The sequence below is a fragment of the Equus asinus genome, chromosome 2, assembly GCF_041296235.1.
Source record: "Equus asinus isolate D_3611 breed Donkey chromosome 2, EquAss-T2T_v2, whole genome shotgun sequence".
NCBI classification, from domain to species: Eukaryota; Metazoa; Chordata; class Mammalia; order Perissodactyla; family Equidae; genus Equus; species Equus asinus.
The window spans coordinates 162169541-162188644 of NC_091791.1; the positions used below are offsets into that span (position 1 = coordinate 162169541).

The window sequence follows — 19104 nt, forward strand, 5'->3', positions numbered from 1 at the left end:
TAGAAATTAATACAGAATCTTTTAATCAAATTATAGTGCAGCTATACAATGAAATACTATGTAGCTATTAAAAATAATGGTACAGCTCTACGTAAATTGAGACCTAAAGTAAAAAATCTTACAGAATAGAATCAGTAGTATGATTCTGTGTGTTTGCACATAAAACATCTTAAAGAACGAATGTTTCACTTTTAAGAATTATTAATGTAGTAAAATGTGATTGATTATACATGACGTTAACTCCTAAAATCCTTGTTTCTGCATTTTGGATGCCTTTTACAAATAATCAACATTTATTAATAAAAAACATGGAATTTTCAAAACACAAAAGTGAAAATTCAAGATGCACAGCATGTTAAATTAAGAAATAGAACACAAATATTGGAAAAAATGAAATAAAATTTTACTAGTAAGTGATCAACTCTTTTCTCATCAAAAATCAAAATTATCAGTGTAACAAAAATTCTCAGCAAGGGCTCCATCTTGAGGTGAATTTTTATTGCTTTGTATTTTAAACAGTATCTTCTTCTGGAGAGGTTGTGTGGTATTTATATTAGTTGATACATTTCTGGATTGTTTAAGCATGGAGATATTCAAAAAAAAAGAAGAAAAGGGAGGAAAGTGACAGAGGTAGAATAAAAAAACAGGAGAGAAGAAAACTAGAAGTAAGCAATTGAGGGAGTTAAAGAAAGGGGAGAAGGCAGTCTCTGTGAGAGTCATCTGATTACAGTCCTGCCTAAACTTCAGGAATTTTTACTCCTTCACAAAAGTTTATAGACTCCTTTGAATATATCCTCTGTCTGTCCCCAGCCTCATATCTTCATTCTCCCCTACCCCCACCAAGTACTCTCCAATTTTCTTAAACTACTTTGATAACCCCATTTTTGTTTGTTAATATTAGTTTGCCTGCCTGCTTGCTTGCTTCTCACGACTGAACTGATATGTGCATGCTCTGAGTTCTGCTGACTGTTTCTTACCTGTGAGTACAATTCGTACAACACTTCCTCAAAGACAGCTTCCTCTTTCTTCCTGCTACAATTGAACTTTTTCCTTTATGCTCTCCTGTTATGTTGTGCAATCATAATTTTATGATGTTATGAATTGACATTTGACTATCCTGTATGTCACTCCTACCATACCTTTGAGTTCTCTAAGGACAGATAGTATCTTATTAACAAATTCTGGCCCATTGTAAGTGTTCAATAAATGTTTATGAATGCATGGATAGATGGATGAATGGTCTGATAATAACAGTTTCTTGGTATGTAATATTTTATCCTATGTTTTTGATCCTGCCCATAGAAAGGCTAATTACATTGTTGATCAAAAAATGTTTTAAGCATCTGACAGGGTGATTTAGTCCCTCACAACCTGCCTGTCACTTTATCATAAGCCAAGAAAGTGAATTGAACAAGTTTAAGGGAGGTTCACTCAAAGGATAATGTGAATCCAAATTGACTTTTGAAGCACACAGGTGTATCTTATGTTAATTAATTTTAATAAAAAAGAACTGATAGGAGAGGGTTTAACTGGCACCATATCTCATAGAATAACACGCAACGGCAAGCTAGAAAAGATAGAGTCCAACAAGTGTACAGCCCTGTTGAAACACTACCTGTGCTAAGGAGGCTGCCCTCAGGGTCCACTGTCTAAATCCATGTCTTTGAGAGCTTGGGATGCACAGGCAGTGGGGCTGGTTCTTCATCGTGGGTGTTGACATTCCCTCTAGGCACCCCAGAATCCAGATGAGTTCTACTTTATTATTTATTGACTAAATATTTATATAACTAAATATTTTGTCCTAATTTTTCTCTTAGGACACGTACTACATTATGTTTCAGATTCCTCCACAACAACTTTAATTCCTATTTGCCCATTCATCTCTGAATCCTCAGTTCAGGAAACTTCCCAGCCCTCACATCCTAAAGCACTTCTCACTGTCACTCAGAGCTACATTACTTGCTTCTAATGAACCCTTTGATTCTCATTAAATGAAGCAGGAGCTAGAAACAGCAGCAACAGAAGCTATGAGTGTTGTTGGCAGTGTACAAGCAGTGACGTGGTGATATCCCTCACTCATCAATATGCTATGTGCTTTCCTTCATCTTTTAAATCATCTCTAACCTGAACTGTGATTCACCTTCCATGTCCTTCTATTGATACCTACAATTATCTCAATGCATGGTTCTCTTGTAAATTATTTCTATTGGCTATTTCTACATGTGAAAATTGTCTCTCCCCAATAAAAAATGAAATAGTCAAAAAGTAAATAGAAAATTGTCACTATCAAGCTGTTTTACACTATTTGTCACTTTCTTTCTACTGATCTTGATTAGTTCAAAATAATCAAAATATTTATGAAGGTATACACAACATTTTTGTCTTTCTCTAATTCCTCAGATGAGTCTTTCCTTGATTACTATTCCTTTATCTCTTTAACATAGGTTATAGATAATTGAAACAAATATAATATTTTTCCACTCTGCACTCCTGCCAAAATTTCTAAAACTAACTTTGGTGTACTTATATTAACTGGTATTCATGACATTTGACCACTTGAAGCAGTCTCTTGGAAAATTATTTTTTTAAATGTTGTTTTACTTATTTATTTTATATCCCCCTTCCAAAAACTAGTAGTCATTGTAGAATATATTCTTGGGATTTTTATCTGATGAATTTATTTGTATCTTTGTAAAGAAATTCCTTTTGAATACATTCCTTAACACTAAAAAGTCTATGATCTAGCCAGTAATATCCAAATATATTGTTTATTCCCTTGAAGAAATGGTACAAGTATGAAATAAATATTTATCAACATCTCTAACATCTGTCTAATGCAAAAAAAATCAAACTCGGAAAAGTCTATAGTAAATTTGCACGTTGAATTTATGTTTTTGACCAGAGGAACCAAAGTTCCTGTTCATTATTTCCGTTAATTCTGTGAGAACAAGAAGGAATAAAGCACAATGTTACAAAGGAGCACGGTGTGATCCTGGCAGTGAGGAAGCAGAATCACTGAAAACCTCTCTCATTTCTGCCTTCTCCACCTTCACTGGTTAACTCCACTCTGCCTGGCCCTGACTTGTGTCCAGCAAGATTCTGTGACCCACCAGACAAGTTTTGATGCCTTCTACAAGCCAACCCTTCTGTTAAAGCACAGATATTTCTCTAACAATTTTTAATCCGCTAATTTGTGAACTTCAAAGGACTTTCTCTACATCTGAATAATGAAGCTTCTAAGCCACTGAAGTATAATTAACACATCTAAAAGGTATATTTCCGTTATGTGAGACTCATGCCCACGACACATTTTTATTTCCAGAGGAATGTTCACCAAACCTGACATGACCGGTGGAATATTACCCCGCTTCTCAACTCCTACACCTGGTCATCCACAAGCATGAAACCCAGAATACCTCTAGGGTCACATAGATTTTCCCATAGTTTCAAGGACAATATAGTATCAAATCTGAAGTAGAAAATTCAGTGCACTGTGAAATATGCTTGAATAAATATGAACAACCAGCAGGAGTCAGCTGACTCAAAAGTAAGGGAAGCGGAAGGAAAAACAGCTTTAGTCTTAATGAGTTTTTCAAAAGACTTCAAGGCACAGTCCAAAGCAGTGCACCTAATAATCAACTGTCCAAGTTCTTCTACTTCCTTCTGGAAAATGCTATAATCCAGACACGAAAAAATCTTCCCATAAATCAGGGTATAATCCAGACATATAGAACAACCTATGTAGCCTGAAACAAAAGTTTTAATTATTTTCCCCTGATAAACGTTAGCACCCAAGATGTAGTCAGTAAGTGTTGAATTGAAAAAGAGAGAGAAAATCTTTGTAATTTGAAAATTTCGGCAGACTATCAACTTTAATTTTATCTTATATACTTACCTCAACAAAAAAATGAAGAAAAAACAGATCTCAGAAAGCAGGATCTTCAGATAATTCCTGTATTGTTTAAAAATCTTTCCATTTTGATGCTCTTCGGTTATTATTAAGACATAATTATGGTTAGAGCTCCTCCAGCAGAAACGTCAGCTCTCAGTGACCCCTTTATACTTTCATGACTTAAGTGTTCAGCTCATTTATCTAGGGAATTCCACCTTGGAATCCCCATGGCCTGAAGAAAAATGGAATATTAGAAATTTGGTCCACAGTAAAATTAAAGGAAAACAAAGAAATATTTATGCAACCAAGTACACCTGAGGAATTCTTTAAAGGAGAATCAATATTTACAGGCGGTAGAATGTCTATAAGTTACCTCTAAAACTAGTATCAGTGAACCAGGCATAGATATTAACACATTAAATAAGCATGGTTTAAAATTCTCTTGTGAAGCATATTCACAATGAAAAAACTTAAGTGAGAAACCATGCACCTGCATTCCCATTTTAATGAAGTCTCAGGTAAAATAAGTGTCTTGACTAATGTCACCCTGTTGATTGTGGAGTCAAGACTCAAATCCAGATCTGTCTGATTTCAGAGACCATGTAATTCGACACTATACTGTGCTGTCTCCCTATTATGTCATTGTTGTCGCACATTAACGGGGGTTGGCAGGATTATGTACCTTTTAAATTTCATAATCAATGTGACAAATATCTCATGCCACATTTATAGCAAGACTGTGAGGTAAAAGTGTGATATTCTTTTGTCTTAGATTAAAAATGAGAATTTATAGATGTGATTCACTTAAGGTTGGTAGCAAGACAGAGGCAAGAATTCACATAATCCTAGGATTCTCTCTGAATGCCAGACATACTAAATGCCTGGAATGTTGCTCAGAAAAGAAAACTAAACAAATACAAAATTCAGTCTCATACACTCAGTCATGGGCATTCAAAACTATAATAAAAATTTTTTTAAGACATGTTTTCAGCTGAAATAAATATGCAAACTTAGTTGTTAATGAAATTGCCATTAATCATTTCCTGTTTACTAAATATTATGCCAAGTTCTTCATGAAGCCTAATCTGGGGATCTTAAAAGTAGCTGAGAAATTTTGTGAGTTAATTGTTTAAAAATCTCAGAGGCACAGAGAGGATACAAAGCTAAGTGTGATTTTTAAAATCATGCTTATTCAAAGTAAAGGACCAAATGAGTAATTGATAATAGAAATTAGTTCCTAAAAAATTATCAAAATCTGTCTAAAAATTTTAATTGTAATTAAATTGTGATGAATGAAAGAACAGAGTGCACATATACCAGCTTTCAAGAAACTGTTATTATGGCTAGGGAGAGATCTTTCTGTCTGGAAGAATTAAAGTGAAAACAAACAATCATATGACAGAATTGCCATAGGGTACATTTGTATTAGGTAATTTGTAAAGTATTTTCACAGAGATGGGTTTGTGAGTCATTAACATAACTTCTTTTAAAATCTAATTTGGAATGTACATTAAATGATAAAAAAGTAGTTGAAAAGTAAAATAATTATTCACTATCAGTTATTGTTGAGCTACAAAATACATCTCAACAATCACTGATTTAAATAATTAATTTTCAAATTAAGTTAATTGGCACAGTCTCATAATCCACCCATTCAATTCTACAAGAAACAAAGGAGAAGTGGAAAGCCTAGTCAATAAACTAATTATTTGATTTCCATGATATTAAACAGATATTTTGACTCAGTTGGTATTGGATTGTGGAAGCAGCCCTAAACATGGGGCTCCATGCAGGCCTGTGCCTTTCAGAGCGAGAAATGTCACAGGGATGATTACTACCAAGAGTGATCAATGTGGGACTGGGCAACATGCGTTCATTCTTTTAGTCATTAATGTTTATTGACTATTTTCTGGTTGTTTACAAGAACAAAATACTTTTGAATGTTAAAATCTTATACCTGACCTTGGAAGAATATTCACTATGTAGGCCAAACCTCTACTTTCATGATTTGAGGTCTTGACAATTTTGCCTGCTCAAAATTCTATTGGCTATTGAACTGAAAAGATGTCTGAAATTTCTTCTTTACATTATAATGGGCAGAATTGCAAGTTAAGATGCAAACGCATTACTTTAAAATATTTTTATATATCTACCTAGTTTATTCAATATGAACACATATATGGTAACAGAATTTCAAGAAGTACGATGAGTGTTAAATTGCTCTTTTTCCCAGCCTCTGAGAAGTAATCACTGTTAAATATTTTGTTTCGAATCTTTTGAAAAAGTTTTCTATGCATATATAGTATATCCCTTTTGAAATACAAAAGGATTCACACTATATATACTGTGGAATGTATTTTAAGAAATTTTTGGGAAATTTGGGAAACCAGAGAAGTGAAACATCAATCTCTGAAATTCCTACAAAGCATGATGTGAAACACTGCGTGCTTGAATGGGCTTCCAAATCAGAGTGGACCCATGGTAAAGGCATAAACAAATTTTAAATGTAAAGTCTACAGAGGAAAGATTAAAGCCCAACCAAACTGTATTCCAAGTAGCTATGCAGAAATAGACATAGAGGCTTAAGTGAAAGATTGCCCATAATGCAGCTGTAAACTTTGAAAGACAGGAACACCAATTATCAAGAAAGACAGAAATAAAGTTACACCACATCTTCCTACAAGGCCTGCAGACATTTCTCCTTCTCCAGATCAAAGAACCGTTGTTTCACTTGGATGGATGGTTCACACACTTCAGGAAACTCTTGACTTTGTGGATGCGCTGTGCTTACCTGATACTTGGTTTGTTAATATTTTTTTCCTAGGGTAATTGGTCTGTTTAATTAAAAAAAATAATTTCTAAAGTTAGCTTTGGAAATAAATATTTTCCTTGAAATGAATCGATTTTATTTTGTACTTCAAGTTCATTTTTGAAAAAATACATATAAAATTCTTTTAAATTTCTTGTGTGCCTGTGGTGATTTTTTCATCCCCAATTGCCATACTGTGAAATTTGTTTTCTTTATTTAAAAATATGAGCTAACATTTTAAAAAATATTGGCTAAATATTTCAATTGCCATATTTGCTTCAAAGAAATTATCTTAGAGTTATTCGATTCTACTATAAATTTGGTTTTTAATTCATGAATATTTACTTTTCTATATATTATTTTCTGCCACTTTGATTAGGTTTTATGTATTATTCATCACATAAATTCTAAAGTTGAAAAAATAATTATAATATTAGGTTGATTCTTATTTGGTTATGTTAAAAGTATAAGAGTTATAAAATTTTCTCTGAGCAGTATTTTAGCTATAATCTAAACCTTCTAATGACTACTATTATCATTATTATTATAATCTAGATTACTTAAAACTTTAAATTGCATTTCACTTGACTTAAATTTGTAAGAGAATATTTTCTTATTATTGATTCCATTTTATCTCCTCTCTTACCACATCAATCATACTTTTTAAAAGATTTTTAGTAGTTGCCCTAGAGTTAGCAATATACATTTTAACTAAGCTATTTCTTTAATATAAGCTAAAATTACAATCATAAAAACCATTTATTAACATGAGAAAAGAAATAATGTTTCAAGGGATTGCAAATTCTTCGATTATTTGCCTCTGAAACTTTTATTTCTCTTTCACTTTTGAAGGATAATTTCACTGGATATAGAATTCTAGGTCAATGGGGTTTCTTCTTTCAATCAGTTGAATATTTCACTCCACTCTTCTTACTTTCAGGGTCTCTAACAAGAGGCCTGCTAAAATTTTTATCCTGTTCCTCTATAGGTAAGATATCCCCCACAACTTTGGTTTCTTTTAAGATTTTTTCTTTGTTTTTTGATCTGCAGTTTGTATTTGATATGCCTATATGTTGGGGGTTTGTTTTGTATTTATCATTCTGGGTCTTCTCTGGGCTCCCTGGATCTAGGTTCTTTTATTATTCTTTGACAATTCTCAGCCATTATTACTTCAAATATTTCTTCCTCTCTGTTCTCTTTTTCTTCTCCTTCTGTTATCACACATACACATATATAATATACAATGGGAAAAAGACAATATCTTCAATAAATGCTGTTGTAAAAACTGTACAGACACCTGGAAAAGAATAAAAGTGGACCATTATCTTACATCATACAAGAAAATTAACTAAAATGAATTAAAGACTTGAATTTAATATCTGAAACCATAAAACTCCTAGAAGAAAACGTAGGTGGTTAAGCTTCTAGACATTGGTCTTGGTGATGACTTTTTGGATCTGACTCTAAAGGTTGGACAACAAAAGAAAAAATAAGCAAATGGGACTACATCAAACTAAAAGGCTTCTGCACAGTGAAGGAAACCAGCAACAAAATTAAAAGGCAGTCTATTGAATGGGCAAGATATTTTCAAATCATATATCTGATAAAGGGTTAATATCCAAAATATATAAAGAACTTATACAACTCAATACAAAAAAAACAAACAATCTGTTTAAAAAATGAGAAGAGAGGGGCTGGCCCCATGGCCGAATGGTTAGGTTCATGTGCTTCACTTTGGTGGCCCAGGGTTTCACCAGTTCGGATCCTGGGCGCGGATATGGCACCACTCGTCGAGCCATGCTGAGGTGGCATCCCACATGCCAAAACTAGAAGGACCCACAACTAAAAATATACAACTGTGTACAGGGGGCTTTGGGGAGAAAAAGGAAAAATAAAATCTTTAAATAAAAAATGAGAAGAGGATCTGAATAGACATTTTTCCAAAGGAGACATATGGATTGGCAAAAGATGCTCAGCATTACTAAGCATAAGGGAAATGTAATAGAAATCACAATGAGATATCACCTCACACCTTCAGAATGGCTATTATCAAAAAGACAAGAAATAACAGTTGTTTACAGGGATGTGGAGAAAAGAGAACCCTTGTGTACTATTGGTGGGAATGGAAATAGGTGCAGACACTATGGAAAACAGTATGAAGTTTCATCAAAAAATTAAAAATAGAACTACCATATGATCTGGCAACTCCACTTCTGGATATTTGTTCAAAGAAAATAAAACACTAATTCAAAAATATATAGGCACCCCATGTTCACTGCAGCATTATGTACAATAGCCAAGATATGGAAAAAACCTAAGTGTTCATTGAGAGATGAATGGATAAAGAAGATGTGGTATATATACACAACACAATCATAAAAAAATAATGAAGTCTTGCCATTTGCAACAACATGGATAGACCTTTAGGGTATTATGCTAAGTGATAAGTCAGACAGAGAAAGACAAGTACTGCATGATTTTACCTATATGTGGAATCTAAAACACAAAAAAATGAACAAACAAAATAAAAACAAAAGAACAAACAAAATAAAACAAAACTCATAGATATGTAGAAAAGATTAGCGGTTTCCACAGGGGAGAGGGGTTGGGGGTTGGATGAAATGGATGAAAGAGATCAAGAAGTACAAACTTCCAGTTACAAAATAAATGTCATGAGGATGTAATGTGCAGCATAGCGACTATAATCAATAATATTGTATTGCATATTTGGAAGTTGCCAAGAGAGTAAATCTTAAAAGTTTTCATTACAAGAAAAAAATTTTGGCAACTTTCTATGGCAACTTTCTAGACCTATTGTGATCATTTCGCAGTGTATACAAATATCAACTAATTATCTCATACATCTGAAAGTAATATAATATTATATGTCAATTATACTTCAATAAAATAAATAAATACAAAAAATTTTAAAAATAAAGTTAAAGAAAGAAAGAAAATATTCTCCAATGACATATGTTGACACATACACTTGCCACTATTATTAAGAACAGTAAGAGAAGGATGCATTACAAGATTGATCATTGTTACCTCCAAGAATAGATGAGATTGGGAGAGGACAGATGAAGGGGGCCTTCAATATTTGCTCCAAATACATCTAATGAATTGCTTGAACCTTATTAAATTAGACTGTATCCAAATGGTATTTGTTTAATAAAGCAGGGAATTAAAAAGTATCTTTCCATTCTCTTTTTATCACTTAGAGAAATGCCTGTAATATTGTTTATACTTAAACCATTAATTTTCAGGGTTCTTCTCAAGGAAGCAATGAAAATGTTGAGACCTACTGTTCCTCTGAAATCCCAGGAAGCAGAACCTTTAAGTGATGAGCACAGTTGCAACATGCCAATGATGAGCTGGTTGTCACCTGCCCATCTACATAACTCACCAAACTTCTGCTGGGACTAGAACTGACTTCTTAGTTCACTTTATGACATGATAGATAAGACAAAAAGGAAGAAATTTATATCCTCCTAACAAACAGAATATACACGTTTTACACCTCCTTTTCCTACATTTAATAATCTTTTTAGTTGTACTTAACTCATGTAAGCAAGAAAAGTGCGCACTATTACACGATGCATTCAATTCAGGGAAAGTAGGAAGCTAAGGATCCCTGAGGAGCATGACAGGGAAAGTCATTCCAAACACAGAAAGTTTCCAAGCCCAGAGACGACTCTTCTCAGCGCATATTTACCACACTGAGGAGAATGTCCTCCCTCCAACACTGGTCGTGGCAGGAAATTAATTGGACATCCTTTCAGACTTTGTGTAGAATCTAGAGTAAGCTCTCTCAGTCAGTGAAGAAGGACATGGTTTCAGAGATTATCTCTATAGAATAGGTATATCCCAAATGGTGTACTTTTGAACTTTCACTTTTAATGCCTCCCTTCTATTTTAAGACTAAATTGTTTGTTTTTTCCATAGCATTCTTTTATACCACATTTGGAGCTTACAGTTCTGACTAGCTTATTTATTTAGTGTGCTTATAGGAAGTTTATGGGTTTTCTCACCCAACTAATGCTTGGGACTTCTGGGCTCCAAACAGCAGCTTCACACGCTCACAAAAAACACTGCCTTTCTACAATCTTAGAAGTTCCTTCTGATGCCCAATTTGGGGAAGATTGGTTTTCATAGGCTGTCCAACTTATGCTTATGTTTTCTAATTATTTGTGGATTTTATGTGTTCTACCATTTGATCAAAGTAGTAAACGCAGAAAACCTCAGTCATTAACATTAATAGGCCTAAGTGCAGTCCAATAAAGACAAGCAATGAAGTTAAAATGATTTTAATATAAACAGGAACAGCTTTTCCTATTGTTATTAGCCTTCTACATTTGTTTGTGTATGGGATACCTCTTCATAGGATAAAATGTCTTATTTTAGAAATCTTTTTTATTTTCTTAGTCATATCAAAACCAGAAGCCATCTCTAGTAGGGAACTGTACTGGAGGCGTGGGAGTCAGACAGACCTTAGTTTATATGGTAGTTCTGTTACTATCTAGCTTATGACTTGGAAAAATCGAGCTTTCTCACCCACGAAATGGCAATACTCATTGTGATTATTGAAATAATGTTTGTAAAGTGTTTAGCACAGCAACTGTCATATAATAAGTACTAGTCAACTTTTTAATCATTCAGTTTCTAGCCTGAAAAAGGTAAAGGAGAAATAGATGGAGAGATTAAGAGAGAGAAAGAGAGAAAGGAGGAAGGAAGGATTTAACTTTCCAGCTTAGTGAAAAAAAATGTTTTTCCACAGAAATAAATATAAATAATGTAGATGAATAGTTTGAGAACAAGTAAACTTAGAGTTTACATTTTCTCTCATGAAGGACAGTCGGGAGTAAAAGGAGTTTCATATGTCTGTCATATAAGATAGTCTCAAAAAAGAAATCCCTTTTGCCTACAAGGGGCAATGGCCAGTGAATGTATGGAGCACATATTGGTCGTTAATTACCAGCCCTACTAATAGGCTTCATTCCTAAAGGTAAGAACTATTTATAACTATTTGTCTTGAGCAATGATGATGAATCTAAAAATGAGTTAATCTCTCTGTGTTTCTCAATCGCTTGAAGCTGCTAAGGGTGAAACCTGAGCCTGTGCAGGTACATGGACCCACTCCTCAATCCTCCAGCATCTAGTTCCATAATTATCTCTCTTATTTTTGCTCCCCATAATCTATTTCTTTTTCTGTGTCTCTTTTTCCTTTGTTGTCATTTTATCCAAGTGCTTTTCATTCATGTTGTTTATATCCTTCCAGTCTTATTCTCATAGTTAAAAGTGTATTACAAGATACATAAAATATTCTTCAAAATGTTGGTATCTTTGTTAAAATGTTATGTGAAATGTCTTGAATTTTTCACCCCCTTTCTCTCTGAAAATTAGGATGACACAAATGAAAAGTAATGTCTATGTCTTGGTTATTCTATTCCTACTGACACAATATGAAAAAGCATGCCAGCTTTATTTTTATCAGAAGAATTCATTGTTCCCACGGTTTCCTGAAAACCATCAAAATTATTTAGCACTTTCTATATACATAATGGATAACATTTATTTAGCACTTACTATATGTCCCAGAATTTTCTGATGTTTTCTTGTTTCAACTCATTTAGTCCTCAAAACAATCATATGAGGTAATGATTCTTAATATCTGTCTTTAAAAGCTGAAGAAACTGATGCAGTGGACATTTCAGTAACTCACCTGGAACACACCGCTGGTAAGCGGAAGGTCTGGGGATGTAAACAGTTTGGCTACTGTGTCTGTGCTCTTAAACACAGGATTACCCTGTGTATTGGAAATGGCTCTTATATAATGTTCTTATTCCCTCAATTAATTTTGATATATTTGTTTTTAAATTAGATAAACAATGAATATTACCTCTACAAATACAGTAAATCAAGTTGAAGATAAAGAAACAAGCATAGGATTATTTATCTCACTTCCTATAGAAATTTGGGGCAAAATCCAAACATTACTCATGCCAAATGCCATTTGAAAACACCCAAATAAAAAAGATTTTTCTCTATAAATGTTTCCTTGACTTATTGATATCTTTACATACTAGTTAATGTAGACTTAATAATCTTTTTAAAATTTCTTATGAATGTTACGAATGCTTCTACTTACTTAATCAGTCCCTTATTCTTAAACAGTTTGTATTACAAGAAATGTTGATAAGTGAAGTAAACGAACATTACATATTTCATCTATTTGTCTGTTTGTTCCTCTCAGTTAATTCCAAGACATAGGATTACTGAGTCACGTGTAAAATATTTTTTGCTTCTGTTACTCAACTGCCCTCTGGAATGACTGTGCCACTCACATTCCCATCCGCTGAGAGTGAGAAGTCCTGCTTCCCGAATCCCACAGCAACAACAAGTTTGTTCACTCTCCTGAGGAAAAAAATACAAAAGTGGAATCTGTGCTTTCTGAATTTGGAGTAACTGTAGAAAGTTCTCTTCAACATCAAGTTTTAAAAATTAATTCATACATATTTTATCACAATGTTATAATTTCACTTTTACATTTAAGCCTTCTAATCATCCAGAACTTACTCTGCTGTAAGATGTATGGTAAGATACAATTTTCTGTTTCCAGTGTTGAGCTGCATGTTTAACAGCTGTTGAACTCTTGAATTTACTAAATAACTCTTACTATTGTACATAATTGTAATGCCTTCTTTATCATTACTAAAATCCCTAGTTTTTATCTCATTCTCAATTGGGTTTTTGTTACATTTATCTGTTCAACTTTACTCATATTAATTATTGTTTAATTAGTATACATTTACTATATATTCCTTTATAGAAAGAAATATTTTTTATAGAAAGCATTCTCTTCTCTCCCCCAGTTTCCATTTTGTTTCCTTTTCAAAATTTCCCTGGTGTTTGAAATGGACTTTTGGATCACTTTGTAATGTTCCAAAAGATTTCCACTGGACTTTTAATGAGCACTGCAGTTATTCCTCAGAATAGTTCAGTGTGAATTGATATTTTTATAACTTTAGTCTTCTTTTTTTCAGTCGTCATGCTTTCATCTCCCACTTCAATCAGGGTTTCAAGTATTTCAGAAAAGTTTGTTTTCAATAGAATGCATACATTGCAGATTTGTTTCATTCATAAATGAGGACTCTTTTTATCATTTTAACAGGGTATTACTAATTTTACTATATTTATTTAAATAATATTACTAGATTGAATATTTTCCATTTAATTAAGTTTTTGAGATGGAAAGTTTATGATTTATGAATGATTGTAGTCTTGACACCTTCCTTTCAATAGTATTACTTAATTTAATCCTCTTTTCTATAGTACATGATTGAAACATAGTCCTGCAGGCTTCCTTCTTTATGTTCTTGATTTTGATGTTTCATCTATAATAAGATGTTGACTTTTGGCTTAAAAATTCTATTAAATTATAATATTAAAATATTTCTTATTTCTTGCTATTTTACTAAGAGTTTTTTTCAGGAATCAATTTTGAAATTTATTCAGTGACTGTTTACTATATGTGTTCCCTAAAATTTTTGTGGAAATGCTCTCTAAAATCAAATGTTGCTCTTCTTTTCTCAGGTTTTTATGTAATATGCTATGGGATCAAGAATTTTCTCTTGATAGACCCATTCAAAGGCTTTAAGTAAGAAAGCCATGTCATCATGTTTGATCTCTAGATAGACAGATCTGAAAACAGATTATAGAACAGACTAGACTTGGAGAAGAATGGTGCAGAGAGCTCATTAAGTTTCTTCTTCTATTTTCAAGATGGGAAAATATGTAGACTAAGAGTAAAAGACAAAATGATAATGGAAATTAGGAAGGAACTGAATTGAGAAATATTTGAGTAAAAATTGTGAAACTGGAGATAGAAACTAAAGGACAGAGAAGAAAGTCACACAGATGTCTATACTGGGCACTTGGGAGAATGGTAATGATATTTATTAGGGCATTGGAGTAGATTAAAATATTATGAATTCTGTTTTGACTTGAAGGTGGAGGTGGCGTTTACATTTGTGTATATCCTATACAGCTTTGGCTATATTACTCTGGAATCCAGGGATAAAGCTACCTATTCAGAATTCAATATGTAGGTACTAGTTAAAATGAGTAAACTGATACTGAATAAAAAAATAAATACCTAGCACAGAACTCTGAGTCACACCAAAAATTGAGGATGAGCAGAGGAAGAATGATCACTGTGTTAGTGAAAGGTATAGAGAAATCAGAAAGGTAGAATAATTAGGGGAGGGCTGTCATAGAAACGGTCTGAATGCATTCAACCAATTAACAATTGAGTTATAGTGGATCAAACAAGTTAGAGTTTAATTTTCTCACATTACAACAATAAATCTAAAGGAAGATTGTTATTGGCTTTGCTCAAGTAACTCAACTGCATTGTTTTATCATATGGGCTTTAGAACTTCATGGTTGCTGCACTTTTAGTCATATATTTAGCATTAAATGCAGGAAAAAATGGACCATGAAAAGAACCTTCCCTACATGAAGCTCTGTCTTTTCATTTGGGAAAGTCCTCCAGACATGACATGAGTTTATATCTCATTGAACATTTCTCGGTCACATGCCCCATCTTAGACTAATTCACGGCCAAAGAAAATGGGATTAAAGTAACTGGTTTAGAAATATCATATACCATGCTCTAGACTTGGGATAGAGCTATTCTCTTCTAAAATTTAGAGCTTTCATCCTACTACCTGAACAAATGAAATTTCTGTTGTCAAGAAGAAGGGAGATTAGCTTTCTAAAAGCCAAGAAGCCAAGGGCAGAGGGAGTCACAGAAATAAGGACATGACAAAGAATATCATATGCTGCAGAGAGACCAAGGAAAATGGTGATTGAAAGTGAATTATTGCATGATGTATTCAGAATCCAGGGTTTCTTTCTATGAATAAAGTATCTTGGAAACTGAATTGTTGGGCTTATTGATGAACAAAAAGTGAGGATTGCCAATGAAGGGTTAGAGAGAGAAAGGAAAATTAGAAAGTGACCCAAGATTTAGAGATTTGATTTTTTTAAAAAGAAGTCAACTATATTAATAAGTAAAGGGAATCAAAAAAGTTGAAGAAAGTTTAATTGAAGGATCCTTGGGGGAAGATCCAGTGTATACTTGAAGGTGCTGGCCTTGAAGAGCATAGTGCCATGGTTAGGAGCATGGATTACGGTGTTCTACAGCTCTGGATAAAAGTCCTGGCTCTGACACTTGGTCCCCCTAGGACTCAGTTTCTTCTTTAGTAAAATGAGCCTAATAAAACAGTATTTCTATATAGAATTCTGTGTGGCTTAAATGAGATAACACAAAGCTTTGCATGGAGGACGCATCAATAAATATCATCTATTAATATTATGCATTTGTTAGATTAGATTAATATAAAAATTGTTTAATATGTTTTACTTATTAACAGTATTTGTATCCAAAATTTTTATTGACTACAGATTGACTACATTATGTATCCATAATGATAACGTGTCATGAGTCAAACATAAAAAATCACAATCTGCGAAGTTGACTTCCATGGTAAATTGTACAAACAAAAACAAAAACAAAACACACATACAGGTGATGCACAGTGAAAAGCATTAAACAATTTTGGCCTGGAGATCTCTGTTTGATCAGTGAAATAAGAAGTTCAGCTAAGGAGAATTTGCAAATTAGTGTCAGAATATTAATATGAAAGTGACAGAAATGGTTGAGATTATTCAGATGGGAGACCACCTAGGTAAGTGGTCAGGAAAAACATCTAAAATCCTTCACAGGCAAGGCAAAACAAAACAAAACAAAACAAAACAGGAAGTTCTAAAAGTGGAATAAGAAGAAAAGTAATCCCTTTTACCTCCATCTAAAATATTCATAATTGCTTTTTCTTTTTAGGTAATCATTCCCCTGATGACCATAATGTTTCTATATTATTTATTTTTTTGCTTATCCAATTAAATGATTTCCAACTCTGAGATATATAACCCAAAGAGCAAACTAGCAGGATAAATAGGAAATCTATTTTCATACCACTGATCTGACTTTTCATTATTTTCTATCCTCAGGTGACTTGAAAATCAGCTCTTCTGCCTAAGTGAATGGATGGACTAAATGATTCTGTGATTTCTGAGTTTGTGTTGCTGGGACTCTCTAGTTCTTGGGAAACTAAAGTTTTTCTTATGTTGATATTCTCCTTGATCTATTTAAGGATCATCCTGGGGAATATCTTCATTTTGTTTTTGGTAATTTTTTATTCTCACTTACAATCTCCTATGTACTTCCTGCTTGCCAACCTGTCCTTCATTGATGTGGGGGGTTGCTTCCTGCACAATCCGCAAGATTATCACAGACCACTTAAATGAATACAAGACCATTTATTTCCAAGGTTGTATGACACAGATAGGCTTCATCCACATCATGGGAGGAGTGGAGATGGTGTTACTCAGAGCCATAGCATTTGACAGGTACACGGCAGTCTGTAAGCCTCTTCACTACTTGAACGTCATGAATCCTAAAATATGTGGTTCATTTGTAATCACTAGCTGGGTAACTGGGGTGATCCATGCTATGTCTCAGTTTGCTTTTGTTGTAAACTTGCCTTTTTGTGGTCCTAATAAAGTCGACAGCTTTTATTGTGACTTTTCCAGGATCACTAAACTTGTGTGCACAGATGGAGCCAAGTTTGAGTTTATTGTTGCTGTTAACAGTGGCTTTATGAGCATAGGCACCTTCTTCATGCTAATCCTTTCCTATATCTTCATTTTTGTCACCGTCTTGAAATGTTCTTCAGAAGACTTATCCAAAGAATTTGTCACCTTTTCAGCTCATATCAATGTTGTAGTTCTTTTTTTCACTCCATGCATGTTTCTGTATATGATGTTTCCCCATATCATCAATTGATCAATACCTGTTCATTGCTGACTTTGCTATCACCCCTATCTCAAATCCTGCTATTTATACATTAAAGAACAAAGACATAAAGATAGTTATAAAAAGATTGAGCAAAGGGGGATATTATGGTAGATTCTGCTGACTCGATCTAACTTTGGAGCTCTAAAACTATACATCTATCTGCCTTTTGCACATCTGCACTTAGGCATCTGATATTTAAAATAGACAGAACTGGATGCATCATCTACCTCACTGAAAAAAATTCTACCACTTCTTTAGAACATTTACTCGTTACCTTCGCTACCATTGGAAATGTGACTATACTGTGTAAGGATATTATTTTATTTATGATTTTAGCAGACAGAATCAATATATACTAAATACTATTTTATGATAGAAATTGTGATCATTTTCACAATCAGAAAGGATATAACAGATCCTTTTGCTTCTCATAAGGCTTGCAAATAAACTGCAAACTTGCTTTAGTTCATGTGAGGAATCATGGCATCAAATGGCACATATGTAGGACTAATATCTTTATTTAGTTACTCAAGTGGGTTCCCTCAGAAGACTCAAAGACAAAATTTGATTGCAGGTAGTTTATTTGGAAGCTGTTTTTTGAAGCATCAGTAAGGGAGGAGAAGTGATACTGAGAAGGGAAATATGCTTATGTTTGTAAACATAGCCAGAGTGCAAGCCTACTGTGGTCCTCCAGAAGACTATAGATTCTGTGACTTAGAATAGTCCCAACTGAAGGGGAAGTTATTTGGAGTACTTCCTCAGTTTTAGAGGGTGCATTAACTCCTTGGCATGTCCAGGCTTTCCCACAGCAAATATTGTGTATGCATGGTGGGAAGTCAGAGATAAGCAGGGAGATAGACTTTCTGGTACTGACAGTAAAGAACCATCTCCAAGAAGGGTAGACTTTAAAGTAGTCTCACAACATTGCTTTGTTACTTAGAGAACTGCTAACTAAACTTTTAATGGACACAGTAATTGTAAGTGAGCACAGAGAATTCTGTGATATAAAATATTTCTCTGCTTTCCACAAATCCCATAAAACCAGCGGTTCAAGGTGGGCCATTCAGCCATGGTCATGGCTGACTAGCCTATGAATCAGTTACCGCAGCAGAACATCATTTGCCACTCACACAAAGCATCTGATTTCTGCTGGGACAGAAGTGCCATCTTAATTCTGTTAGAAAAACTATAGCTAGAGACCAAAATAAAGTAAGATTTTTCTCATCCTGACGAAAAAATCAAATGAACCAAAAGACATTCTAAGATTCTACTTTACAAACAACTCTAGAAGTGTCATAATTGAATTCACTTTGTATCTTTGGCTCTGATTTTGAAGATAGGCATATTCTTAGAGGATGCTTTCAGTTTAGGGAAACTCAGAAACTAAGAGTTCTCAAAGAACATAGCATGGATAGTCTGTCTTTGAGCCTTGCTCTATCCCAAACACAGAGCTCTAAAGTTTCCCACCCCAGGAGCTAATCT

The 19104-nt window shown here is 33.7% G+C and overlaps 1 pseudogene; it reads left to right on the forward strand.

The window, feature by feature from the left end:
• The first annotated feature begins 16808 nt into the window (after positions 1-16808).
• Positions 16809-17743, forward strand: LOC106835179 (olfactory receptor 4F21-like; annotated as a pseudogene).
• Positions 17744-19104: the final 1361 nt, after the last annotated feature.